Source organism: Dermacentor andersoni, chromosome 5, assembly GCF_023375885.2.
Source record: "Dermacentor andersoni chromosome 5, qqDerAnde1_hic_scaffold, whole genome shotgun sequence".
In the NCBI taxonomy this organism is placed as follows: Eukaryota; Metazoa; Arthropoda; class Arachnida; order Ixodida; family Ixodidae; genus Dermacentor; species Dermacentor andersoni.
Genome location: NC_092818.1, coordinates 147,917,304 through 147,931,060, shown reverse-complemented (window position 1 = coordinate 147,931,060; position 13,757 = coordinate 147,917,304). Strand labels below are relative to the sequence as shown.

At 43.9% G+C, this 13,757-nt stretch overlaps 1 long non-coding RNA gene across 2 annotated transcripts in view; it reads left to right on the top strand.

Moving 5' to 3' along the window:
* The window catches only part of LOC140218610 (uncharacterized), a 140,532-nt gene that overhangs the window by 44,740 nt on the left and 82,035 nt on the right, over positions 1 to 13,757 (top strand). The gene's annotated exons all lie outside the window — the stretch shown is intronic.

Sequence of the window (13,757 nt, the reverse complement as noted above, 5' to 3'; positions counted from 1 at the left end):
GTGAAAAATTGTGCTCCTCTCTTGAGTGAATTGCACATCAGTTCGGCGAATAGTTCAAGCAAGAGGGAATGAACTTTCTTCTCCTCAGACATATAGAGCTCTACGTATGTTCCGTAAAGACGGCGATGTTACCATAAAGACAGTAAGTGCACTCGGGCTTCCAGTAGAACCTATAGGTCACTTTTATTCGGACAACACGTGATTTTCTTTCAGGATCTTCTGTGAAACAGGTCCCATGTTGGTAAAGTGAACTCGCGATTCTCAAACCAAGTCCTGGCCACGGTAGGGGTCCGTTCTCCGGGGCCGATCATTGTAGTCTGAGCCTAGTTCAATGATCCCAGGCGACTTTGACACTGTCTTGCCACTTCAGATTTTTCTCATGGCTTGACGGTGATCTCCTCAACATGAATAATGAAGCGCCTCCATCAGTTCACCTAAATAATTTTAGTGAACGAATATGCACCTTCAAGCGCATAATTTCTTGGGGAAAGCAAACTTTTCTACGCCTTCTTTCCCGGGGTATGGCGCATTCGCTAGGTCGGCTTCTTGGTGAGTAAAGGGGCATGTCCTTGGGATATTGTAGTAGCAATTAGGGCTCATCTCGGATATGGCCTGACGCAGTTTCATTCGAAAGGCGAAGCATCGATTGCGATAGCAAATTAGTGAACAGGTATGCGAAGTAAGGATACTATATTTATCGACCGTATAAATTTCTAAGCATTCGCTTACCAACTAAATTAAAGGCATGATGTCTCGCGCGCACAAGCAAACATGAACACATCTCACTTCATGATTGCGCGCACTTGCTGTCAGATCGCTGGAGTGCGAAAGCGCGGCAGCAGCAGCGAGCGAATTGACCTTCGTGTTGCCTGTAGCTTCAACGCGAACTAAGCCGCGAGAACACAGCGCACGCGTAGCTATCAGCACTCGACACATCTTGTAAATTGTGTTCAAGATAGCGCCCGCGCTGCCAGTGTAGACCCGCCCCCTCCCCACTCCCCCGGTGCCTTGTGCGCGGGGAACACAGCACGCTTCCTTCTCTCATTCCTGCGCCCCTCATGTGCGCGAGATTCAGCCAACATAACGCTCCCACGCGTTCACCTGCACATGCGGCATACGGCGCGCGGCAATGGTGTTATCGCCCTTGAACTTTATATGGAACATCACGGCGACACCGATGGAGACGACGACTGCAAACATGCACCGGGAGTGTCTATATAATTGCTACCGCAATAAAATGGGGGCCTCTCCGGGACACTGCTAAAAGCGGTCACGTGGTCGCGTAGGTCGCGTGGGGCGGGTTTTCGCTTCTTTCTGATTTGCGGAGCAGGCACAATGTCACGGTGCTACAAAACCCGTTGCAAACGTTGCACAGCGTTACAGCTTTTAATTACCCGCTTTAGGAAAACTTCGCTTCACATAGTTTCAAAATGTGCGCTGGATCTGGGTATTGTTCTTATGTGGCTTCATAACACAAAGCTTTTCTTGGCTGCTTATGAAATTATTTTACGGTTTGATGCACCGAAGTACTTCGTGTCTTTCTTTAGCACGTTCATTGCGCTGCAGCACTCACGTATGACAAACCTCACTGCATTTTTTCTTGTTTGTGTTTTCGAAATGCGTGTTCCTTGCGCAATAATTAGACTCTCAACTCTCGCTCTAATATTCCATGATCTATGCGCCCTATTGCAATATATAAGCACTACCAAACAGGACAGAGGCCGAGATAGTGACTTTGTTTATATGAAAGGAAGACAGGTCCGCCTGAGTAAGTGCGCTCTAGCCATCTAAACTGCACTGAAGAAGAAGGAGGAACATCAATGTTGAAAGGATTGCAGGGCCCCCCATCTCTGTGCCTTCAACATGAGGCGCCACCTCTTATAGAAAAAGGAAACTAGCACAAATAGCTTCCGCAATGTCCTGTAGAGGTGGCTAGATGCGTGAACAATCTCCTATAGCCTCCAGGGTCGTACGCACAGCAAGAAACGTTTTAGCTGACTGATATCAGGGGTGATAAGCCCTCTGGCATCCGCGCTCTCCCCCTCGTCCATAGACATCCCTGAGGCCTTGATTTATAACATAGTATATCTGAGCCTATGCTACATTATCATTTCCCCGACACTTCATAAACGTTTTGCCAATATTTTGACTGCAACTCAATTATGCTGCTCTGTTGATGATTACCTTTCATCGCAACACTTTATGCTTGTCCTCTTCAACCTTCATTGCCCTTTAGTCACCCTTTTCCGCTTCTCTAACGCAAAGTAGCAGGTTAGAACGCGAAACTCCGGCCGACCTCCCCGCAATCTTTAAAACAATATCATCTTTCTCTCTCACCTTTGTCAATAATTTCAAGACCACTCGAAATTTATCAGACCGCGTTGGTTGCATCAAAGCTCCCTAGACCACATTCGCTTTATTTAGGGGGAGCAGATCATGCTTTTTCCCAGAGAATCCTACCGGATATACGGAAAACAACATTAACGCCTCGTTGCTATTTTCGCAGAGAGGTGCCGCCACAATCCGGTTGTTGGCGCTCGGTGTTTGGTTGTTTCGAAGGCTTGCCGTATACCTTTCGTGCGTAACCCTGTTTGGCATTACTGCCACAGTATGGCGCTCCGGAGTGTGGCATCGAGCGGCGCCAAATTTAAACCTTCAAGCGAATGTTGTGAGCAAAGGCCATCACAATGGCTTTACAAGGAAATTGTTTCTTTTGCTTCCATAGCTTGAACCATTGGCAGCAAGGCGATACCGTAAAATGCATTCGACCGTAAGTCCTACAGATGAAGCCAGCATATGAATATCCCCTAGCTCCTTCATAAAGAACAGGTTCTAACGTATGAACCTAGCAAGCTGCTTCCGTTTGGTTGATAATTGAATTAATTTGAGGAACTTTGGTAATAGCGTCCACATATGCTAGCTTGGTGTTGGTCGTTCCCAATTGCTCTTCAAGAAGCCTTGTCTTATAATGTTTGCAGTGGTCACAGCCACATTACGCATTGAATGGTTTGTATTTGCGGTCAGATGTGTGCCGCTGCCTGCGGCATATAGCACTGCATCCAATATCAGAGGAAGAATGCTCATATTCCTCACCGATTTCCGTGTCACTGTTACTACTGTTCAATAGCCCTTCTATTCTGCTTTCTCATGAGATGTGAAACCTGAAAAAGCTGGCAGTTGCAGCAAAACGTTATCACTATGCTCGTAAATTGCAAAGTTCAAAAATTTCTATGGGTTTCTCCATAAAAAGAGGGCAGGAGAGGAATTGCACTGCAGTATGCAACGTAGCAAATTATCCTCCGCGTTGGGTCACGAAAAATAAAAGAAAAAGAAATACAGCATCCGTAAACAAGCTCTATAAATTAGCAGGAAGCGAATACCGTAAAAAAATGATATATTGTCGAACAGGAATGTAGGTCGACCCCCCCCCCCTCTCCCCAACTTTAATTCTAAATGTATCAAAGAAACCAGCATAAACCGGTAAAAATGACCGGTATATAACATAGTGGTTGACTTTTTGCCCCGGTTTTTTGAAAAAGAGTTCGGCCAGTATTCCGGATTTACGGTACGTGAATTGACTTGCTTTGTTAAGATCAGGCATAAACTCTAACACATAATACGTAGTTTGCTAAGAGACCTTCAGCACTACACTTATTGGTAAAACAGTCAATGCAATTAAGTTTTACTCACATGCACTCTTGCCAAAGAGTCGATCGGTTACCAAATTTTAGCGCATTACGGAAAATATTTGGCTGTTTTTTTTTTTTGTTTTTTTTCACCAGATAGTGGTTCTTTACGGCGCCAGTGCTGTCGCTGTGCCGGAACATGAAATAATATAAAACATGTTATAGACCTGGAGCGATGTCTTGCGACCACATTTCAGACAAGTATAAGTGCAGAAAACTTCGCTATGTTTATCGCCTAGGGTCCTCTCACAAAAATGAAAGCTTTGGACAGATGCATTGGAATGTGAGTCTAATTTTCGTCCCTAGTAAACACCATTGTCTGGCATAACCTAATTTTCTGCTCTTCACATTTCAAGAATTTCACATTTCAAGAACGCTCTTGCTGCAGCATTTGATGAAACTCTGAGAATCACCAAACTCAAAAATTTTGGGATTACCATGAACACGACGAAGAAGCGAGCTGTTGCGATAAGCCTGGCTGCCGCTAACAGAGGAACCCGTTCTGTTTCTACAGTTGTGGTTGTGCCGTGATGCTCTAAAGCTTGGCCAAAGAAACAGGCGTTCCAAATTCTGCAGGTGTATTCGATTAAGATTAGCCATTATTATTATGGAATATTCCAAAAATCTCCCACCTAGTTACGCATAATTACCGTTGCATGAAAACTAGCCAGTCATTTGCTTGTATGCAAAATGAAGCTCTTTGCTATAAAAATACCGGTGCCCTGAAACGACTCACAAAAGGGACAGCAAAACGTGCAGTCGCGTTTAATATCAGCTGCAAAATTACTCTCGTGGTCGAAGGGGCCCCAAGACTGCACGGAGGAGCCGCATACAAGGAATTGGAGGACTAAGCATTGTTCTAATTGCTGGAATTTCATTTTTACTGTTGAGCATTCGTTGCATCGGGAATATAAGTGTAAAATAAGTTCTCGCACCCCTATGCATGTATATGCACTGCTTATTCCCAACTTGTAAATGGACCTTGGAAGAACGTGTAACATTTCGGTAGATCTTTCACTTCATGTTGGCGTGGATACCATCTTGCTCCAAGCCGCCCACATCACTAAAACTTTAATGGGTGGTTTCATCGACAATTTTAATGACCTTGAAAGTTTAGTGAAAATTTAGCGACTTTCTTTCCTATACAGAAACATTTCAAATGAGTCATATGTGGCCTATATCAGTTTTATATAAGGCTTTACATAAACGTATCATGCCATACAGAGTGTGATATATCACGATAGCATGGTGCATATAAGACCAGATATAGCAAGCACGTTAAATATATTCCACCATATGTGGCCATATATATGTCATTGTAACGCGTGTTCCTTATATTCCACGCTCCTTATAGGACTCACAAGGTTCCCGATCTAACCATATGTAACCACATATGACGGATGTGACATATGTTTTACGTTCCTTATACTTTTTGCTTTTCATGTGACTTCTAAGATTACAGATCCGACAGAACATTACGCCTTATTAGATACGTTGATTATATCCTTTGCTACTTGTATAACCTTCCAGATAGGGCAGTACTGACAATATAGGTATAGCGCATTCCGTGGTGTGTTCCATGGGACATTGGCCTGTTTGGGCCATTATTTGCATTATTAGCTTGAGATACTCCCGATAGTAATGACAGTGCAATGTTGCAGAATTATGGCTCTCGTTTATTCAAGGATGATAATGGTAAGGTTCCTTCTATACTGATTATTTGACTCAATCAAAGAAATAAGAGCCAAAATTTCTTCTCCTTTTCAAAAAATTTATTGCCAACATTCAGAGGCACGAATTCCTTTAATTTGGTTGAGGCGGCTTTGCAACAGCATTTGACACTTTTAGCCTTCATACTGTTAAATGTCTCCGTCAGTTATGCCTGCGTTCCCAGAGCTATTACCCTAATGCTATTGCCAACAAACATATATGTATATATATATATATATATATATATATATATATATATATATATATATATATATATATATATATATATATATATATATATATATATATAGTTCTAGCCTATACCCAGGAAAGTGGAGGAAAAGGGATGGCTGAATTGGTGAGAGCATCGCACGTGTAAGGCACAGACATGGGCTCGTATCCCATCTGCAGCCAGTTGTGTTTTCATCCACTTTCATTTCCATTTATTTATCACTTCTTTAATTCAATTAAGAACTACAAGTAATTTCCCATGTGCTGTTCTTTGACTCATTCTTTGTTGTCTCCTTGGGATATGACCAATAAAAACCGAGCCTCTTGGTTTCCTTTCTTCTCGTTCAGATATAGACAGCAACTTAATTTATCAAATTATTTATGGTGTGTTGCATGAAAAGAAATTTTGATTTGTTATTAGAGTACAGGTTACATTCTGTGAAACATGCACAATCGTACAAACGAAATCAGATGCATGGGTTGGAATGTCAACAGTGAGCTTATGAAGCACGCAATAGACCGTAGGAGCAAGTCGTGTTGGTTGGTTGTGCGGCTTTTATGTGTCATCTCATCAGTTTTTTAAAGTTCAAAAGTTTCTATACGCAGTGCTTGCGTTCTCTCTTTCTTGATTGTTTAGCAATGTGCCCTAGTTTTTAAGAAAGTTGGAAACAACCATCGTTTCTTGCGATACGAACGAGATTCCCGGAAAAGCTGAACACAGCAGGCAAAACAGTATTTGTTTTTTTCCTGGTGTGTTCCAGCCTCTGCGTGCTTGCCCACAAAGGCAGCAAAACACATAAATCTTGTATTCAGTATTTTGCTGATAAGCTTTCGGATGTCCAAGAGCCCAAGAAGACATGGTGGAGTGTTAACAATATAAGTCGAAGGACGCAAAACAAGCAATAACCTAACCTTAGGATAGGTTACAAATTATGATTTGGTAAAACTCGCTCAGATAGGTTCAAAAAATATTTTTTAACCTTTGACTATATATATGCAACTTCTAATATGTTGCAACTTGCAGAAAGCCATTTCGCAGAAAAGCTTGCTTCCATCTATTCATGCATACTCTTCCGTTTCAGTAAGACACTCTGTGCGGCTAGAGTAAATGTGTATATGTATGCCTGTCTCGGGAATGTTGTTTATCATTTACTGTGTCACACAAGTTTTACATGGTTCCAAAAGCAAGTGGCAGCATGAACTAGAATTACTATAGAAATGACATATGACTGACATATATCTTGCAGTGGCTCAGATATCCGCAGGTAAATATTACATAGATATGGCATTTAATAGACATATCTTTATATAAAGGTGACATATAAATAAAGACCATATGGGCTACATAGAGTGACTCCAATGCAGCTATTTAAATAATCTTGGTCAGATGTGGTGATGTATGACTTATAAGAAAGTCAGATATGGCTACAATGGTCGTCCCAGCAAACATTGTCCAAGCTGTTCAATTTAAATGTAAATATTAAGCAAACGCGGTGAAATATATGATTTTAAGACGTATACGGTGTCCGGTCGTCAAACCACTAACGATCGAACATCGCAGGTCTTATGATAGTGTTTTGCACCGTGTTTTTTATGCTCTTTTTTTTCCCTTGAACCACTTGGGTAAAGCTAGTTGGAACACACGGTATAAAAAATGCTTTAGATGGGACCATATACGGTTGTATATCTTTATGACCAGATATTGCTCTGTAGGGCCATGTCTGCCCAGATGTTTATATGTATGTACGTTTTCATCGGGCATGGGGAAAGCCTCCTTTCTCTGTACTCTGGCGCGGGAGAACAAAGGCACGCACGGCAGCGTCTGCGATGCTTCTGCGCGGAGGTTCACATGCTATCAGCACAGTCCAGAGAGCAATATGGTTACGCCCAGGGCGCTCTGGTTGGTAAGGTGCACAGTAATATCCGGATTCTTTTAAATAAAACCACATTGGCTATTTCTGTACCGGCTAGCTCGGTTTGCCAAGACACTCAACAAAATTTGACATCAATGAAGTGATGAAGAAACCCTCCGAAAATTAAGGCCGCAGATACGCCTATTGTATACTTTGTTCTAACAGTCCCTGAGGATAGAAATGATGGCACCTCTACACACTCAAATTTGTGTTAACCGCTGTCCAGCACTTACAAGAACAAACCAGTCTTACAAAAGTTCAAATTTTACGCCCTATGATCTCACCAACATGTGCTGCTGTGTGGTGGTTGAAACGTGCAGCTCGGTCGTTCCATGAGTCCCATCGTCGACACGGGGTGCCAGTCCGTTCTGCAAGCGTAGTCGCTGCTCTCAGCTACAGGTGCCGCCACCAGCCTTTAGTTAGGAGGTAAGTTTTTGAGTTCGGAGGCTACACTGTTTTCTGGTTGCACTCTTCTCCATAAGAGTGTCGTGTTACATTGTATTCACTAGATTAACATAAAAGAAACGTGTCTTTGGCATATGACAGTCGAAAAGATGTAATTTATTCCCGCTGAGGCTATCTTCATACTGCATAGCAATATTAGCCTACTCTCTCATTACATATCTACATGTGCCTTCCAATAGCCAAAGTATACTCCGTTTCAGACATCAGGTACAACGATGTGGAGGCTAGAGAGACTTCTTGCAGTGGCTGCGTCCGCACTTAGCAATAGTTTGATGTTCTTGATCGTAATAGTGCGAAACTGTTCTTTACAGAGAACAGTATTTCATTCAGTATTGAATAAAAACGTTTCCATCCTTAGCAAAAAACATGCTGTGGTATGGGGTGATCTTATCTGTTGGTTTAGATCAATTTGTTTTTCATTGTGTTTCTTTTCGGCTTTCTTCATTGGCAGCCCGTCGCGGTATCCTCACGTGCGCGCTCGCGCGGGAATACGTCTCTGGCGCGCAGCGAGGCGCGGACGGAACGCGCGGAGGGATACGTTTTCGTCACCGAACTTCTTGCGTAGCTTCCACAGCTTTGCACCTGATGTCTGAAACGGAGTGTAGCGCAATTATCATCGCTCTTTCTGTTTCTTTCTTTTTCGTTGTCCCCGTCTCACTTCTAGGGCCTTTCAACTCCTCCCACTCTTCCATAGCAGAGTAGCCTGTGGGCAGCTATACCAACGACAGCAGAATTATTCGCATTTCAGTAAAGAGTATTTTTATCTCCATCTCGGTTTAGCTTAGGGCGTTGCGGAAAATGAATACTACATATGTTTTCGATCCTGCAAATATTTCTTTCCACGTTGCTTACACATACCTACATCTGAGTTGTACAGAATACTTTTGGCAATTTCACGCGCTGTTTTAAGGGTTAGACTGGGCACAATAAATTGTATTCTCTAGAGATTGTTATACAAAACAGGTGCTCACCCCTCATGTATCGAGTAGCAAGAAAGAAAGAAATAAGTGAGTACTCAAGCCGACTCATTACTCACGTCTTTAGCATTCACATTAGCCCCACGGCATTATCACTGCCGTCATTACCGCCATCACCATCAACCTATCTATGTCCACTGCAGGGCCACGGCCAATGCATGAAAGCAAGCATTTCCATATACCTGCCATGGATAGGATAAAGACGTCTCCCAGCAATCTCCTGTTATTCTGCTGATCCTTATCTAGGTTCTTGAACCAACGTGTTTCTCTCCTTCTTTCTCTGTGTCTCATAATTTTTATTTCGTTTTGCAGTTGTTTTTCCGCTTTAACTACGAGGGTGTCGAACCAAACGGGAACTGAACCAAAAAGCAGAGCTGAACCATTATTTTCAGCTGAATCGGAACCGAACCGAACCGTTATTTTCTCGCAGCCTTTAAGCTCAACCCGATACGGAAATTATTAGGGGAGAATAATTCTGAACAGCTTCGACGAATGCTTCAGAAGGCCCTGTGGACTTCTTGGCGGGCACGTCGCAGGCGAAACGTAGGACAAAGGCTCAAACCCTTCCGTAGTCGGCAAAAGGTATTCAAATTACTTCGAATAAACTCAGCTCAGTTCTGACACTCATTATGCTGTAAGTGTTTGCAGCAACCGAGGCTGCTTTCTATGCGATAAGAATGCGGTTCCATTGTACGTCTTGCACATAGGGACAGTAACTATTCTGTTCAGCTTCTGATGCTGTTTTATTCCAGTACGTGGTAGGGGGGCTCGAAGTGCAATCCAACGATACTCAAGGGAGGACGGTATTGCGTTGGAACTCTTGACGTTTATTGGGGTTGCGTTTGGCGTGATGTATGATCTCAATGCTTCCTGTGACAACGGCGGCGAAAGAAGCAGGAATGAGAACCTCCTGCATTTCATCTGCATACCTGCATACCTATAACTTACGTGATAAATAAATAAATATATTTATTCAAAGCTTCAACAAATTTTCCTTGTGGCTTAAGTTCGCTCTTCTTGATATAGAAATACCTGTAGTGATACCGGTCTGTTGCAGTGTAGGTTGGTGTGACTTAGCGAAATATGACAACTGTACTTGGAGAAACGAAAGTTTGGTAGGTGCTTCTTGGGCCCAGTATGGCATGGCCAAAAAGATAATCCATCTCCATTAAATATGCAGCTAACTACGAAATGACTCAAAAGGCCCTTAACGTGATCGACGCGTTAATGCAAACACTTACGCAAAAGTAAATGCATGTGCGTCCTTACAAAATCACAGCTCAATTTACAGCTTCGCTGTAAATTGAGTTGTCACTTGGTAATTTGAGTTGATAATTTCCAGCGATATTTTGGTTTTGAGTTGATAATTTCCAGTGATAACCCCCCACCCCACTCACCAGTGAAGTCCAGTCTTGCGGATGCTGCGCGACTGCGTCCCTATTATTTGTTTGGTTTTCATCCACCCGAGAAGTCCTGGAAAAGCGTTATTCTTATAAATGTGTATAAACGCAAAACAAAATATTGTGCATAAAATTTAGAACCGCGTAGGCGCTGAAAACCGGAGCGACACTGGCGCGACATTGCTCTACGTGGTAAATAAAAGAAACTACCTCTACCCGAAATACTGACCGAGCCTAGCATATATGTTGAAACTCATGCTACATAGATTCTCAAAAACGTAACCTCAAGATCTCTTTTTTTCTCACAAAGGAATCGTGTAGGAAATGTTTGCGCAACAAGGGATTGCACCATGCGAAATCCGCGCTGTGCCTTGTGCCGTCATCGACCACTTGTAAAAAGAACGAACGAGACTCCACCGTTGCGAGCGCAACGGCAGAGCTGCTACTCCTTTTTTATGTTTTCAGCTATTTCCAAGTCACGTGCCTGGTTTCCTATCCCGATCTTTCTGCAACCTTGTTTTCAACTCTTAGGGGAAAACGAGTTAACCTCTGATTTACGCACTCCGTTTTATCTTACGTCGACTCCTACCACCTCCTCTAATTTTTTTTTTTACTGTCTCAATAGTTACTGGCTTTGCCATGCGCACGTACGCCCGTGCAATCATCAGGGGAAGTGTGTTGAATGAAGATGGATATCTCCGGCAGTCGTTACGAGCACCGTAATGATAATGGAGTGCTGTGAGCTCGCTCAGGCACGCTGCCTTTGGTCCCCACCGTCCGCCGCTTTTTTAAACTTACCACTGAAAATAGATGAGTCAGTCGGTCCGAAACTGGTCCGCTTTTCGAATCTTCAAACTTTGTTCACAAAAAAAAAAACGAAATAAATAAATGAATACTACCCCGTGAGCGCAGGCAGCAGAAAGCGGGGCTTTTCGTCGACGAGTTAGAGAGTTGAGAACGGCCAATTTGGCGAACGTTCCTTTGCCACGACTCCGCTAATGTTGACTATACATGTTTCGAGGGCGGACAACTTGTAGATGTTTAATTTTTAGTTCACAAGGGGCCAAGCTAAAGGCCCAAAGAGCAGGGTGCACGTTTTCGGTCATTTGTCCCCACAAGTAAACGAATAAGAGTGGTCTCAGCGCACGCGCTGACGTAGTTGTGGTTTCTGAAAGCTTTTAAGAAGAAAGTGAGAATAAGTAATGAAGGTAATTAATGATTCTTGAATCATTGAACTTTTTTAACCAATTGAGGCACACAATTTTGGGACATCATATGTTCCCCATTCACGTACGTGGTTACAGAGCTTTGAAACGACAGATAATATCTACCATTAGGCTAATGCTAGCGCAAAGTATCCATGCCACGCCAGACTCGGCAAATAAGGCGAGCACTTAAATTCAAAAGGTTCTAACTCTTTTTTTATATATTTCTGTGGGAGTCACAGGCCCAAGCCCAGGCTAGCTGGTTCTCGTCGTCGTATTGCTTGTCGCCGTCATTGTCGTCGTAGTTGTTATTGTCTCCACGTTGACCCTCCCTCTGCGAAGTCGCCTGCCGCAGAGACTTGCGAAGGCGGGACGCCCTGCTGGTTGGGCCCTTGCTTGGTAATGGAGTTGGACACGGTGAAGGGGCGAGCTGCGTCCAAGTCAGGGGTGCTCACACTCCTTAAATGCGGTTGTGTGTGCTACCATTCGCGAATAGATGCCCTAGGCAAGGGGGTCCGCACATGTATACTTCACGCATTCTCTGTATCCTCATCGCGGCCAGAAAGGTTTCGCCTGTTGTCTTCGGCAGGAACGAACTGTGCTCGCGTTCGGTTGCCACGCAGTGTCGCCACGAGAAGCTATGCAACTTGCTGACAAATGGTGGAGAATGGCAACGCCTCCTTGGTGTCCTCGAGCGTACGGCACTGGACACGTGCGCGTGTTATATTGGTGACAGTTGTGGCGACATCGAAGCATGGCTGCAAGCCCAGGCTATCACCTCCTCGTCACCTTTCTTGTAGACCTGCCTGTCTACCACTTGCCATTTTTGGTGCATGGTTCGCCACGACGACACAATTATTGCACATTTATGGGCTGTAGCGGAATGAAGGCTGTCACCGCTGCACAGGTCTTCTTTCTGTCACGAAGCTCATATCACTGCGAGTACGGCGTTTGCGGCAGGAGCAGCTCGAGTACCCACTATATGCAAGCATGTGAGGGTTATAATTGACAAACTATAATGCAGACACGTGAGAGCCTTGCATGTAATCTGCGTGGCCTTGCCATGGGGCTCACATTCATCGTGCGGTCTTCGAACGCTTGGGGTTACAAGAAATATGTATACATGAAACAAGGTTACAAACAGTATACGGAATAGAAGGCAGTTTTTAATGACGGCCACAATTATGGAACCTACAAGTAACTGTTAAAAATTTTCATGACAAATGTAAAGTGGAGGTGTTTCACAATGAAACGCGTGATAGCAGTCAAGTATGTGAAGCGCCAGTGAAGCCAATGTGGAGGTTTCTCTGTGCTACTTCGACGTTCCCGCTTTTTGGGCGTTCTTTCCTTCGAGTTTCAGTGGTTGCCTGGCCTCTGCGTCATACAAGGCAATGGTATGGTATGAGGAACTTTATTTAATGTCCTGAAGATCAACCCTTAGGTTGACGCAGGCGGCTCCCACGTCGGGACAGTAAGGTTTAACCTTACCGCCGTATCATGGGCCTTCTGGACGGCCTGTACTTGATCGGAAAGAACTCCACTGTGTAAGACTCGCCGCCACCAGTCTCTCTCCTTGACACAGTCTGTGAAAGTCACAGGACACTGCCAAAGCATGTGATCCAGAGTAATGATGCCATTACACTTCTCGCAATTGATTGGTATCTCTCTTTCAGGATATATCTTGTTAATAAAGTTTGGACTTGGATAAGTTCTTGTTTGCAACAATCTCAGAGTCACCGCTTGAGCTCTATTGAGCTTAGCGTGTGGCACTGGGAATTCCCTTCTGTTCATGTAGTAATGCCTCGTGATTTCATTATATGTAAGTAATTGGTCCCTGTTCTCCTCCTGTATATTATTAAGGTCCTGGTCGCGTAGTGCACGGATAGTAAGTCCTCGTGCAGCTGCGTTAGCCATCTCGTTTAAATTCTTCCGAGATGGATCGACAGACCCCATGTGCGCAGGAAACCAGCGGATTTCGATGCCTGTGCTGAAAAAAACACTTGCGGTTGGTACGTGCCAGAACAACGATTTCATTATAAGACACGCCGTAGTGGAGGACTTGGGATCATTTTTGACCACCTGGGGTTCTTTAACATGTGCACAATGGAAGGTACACGGGCGTTCTTGCACTTTTCCCTCATCTAAATGCGGCCACCGCGGCCGGCATTTG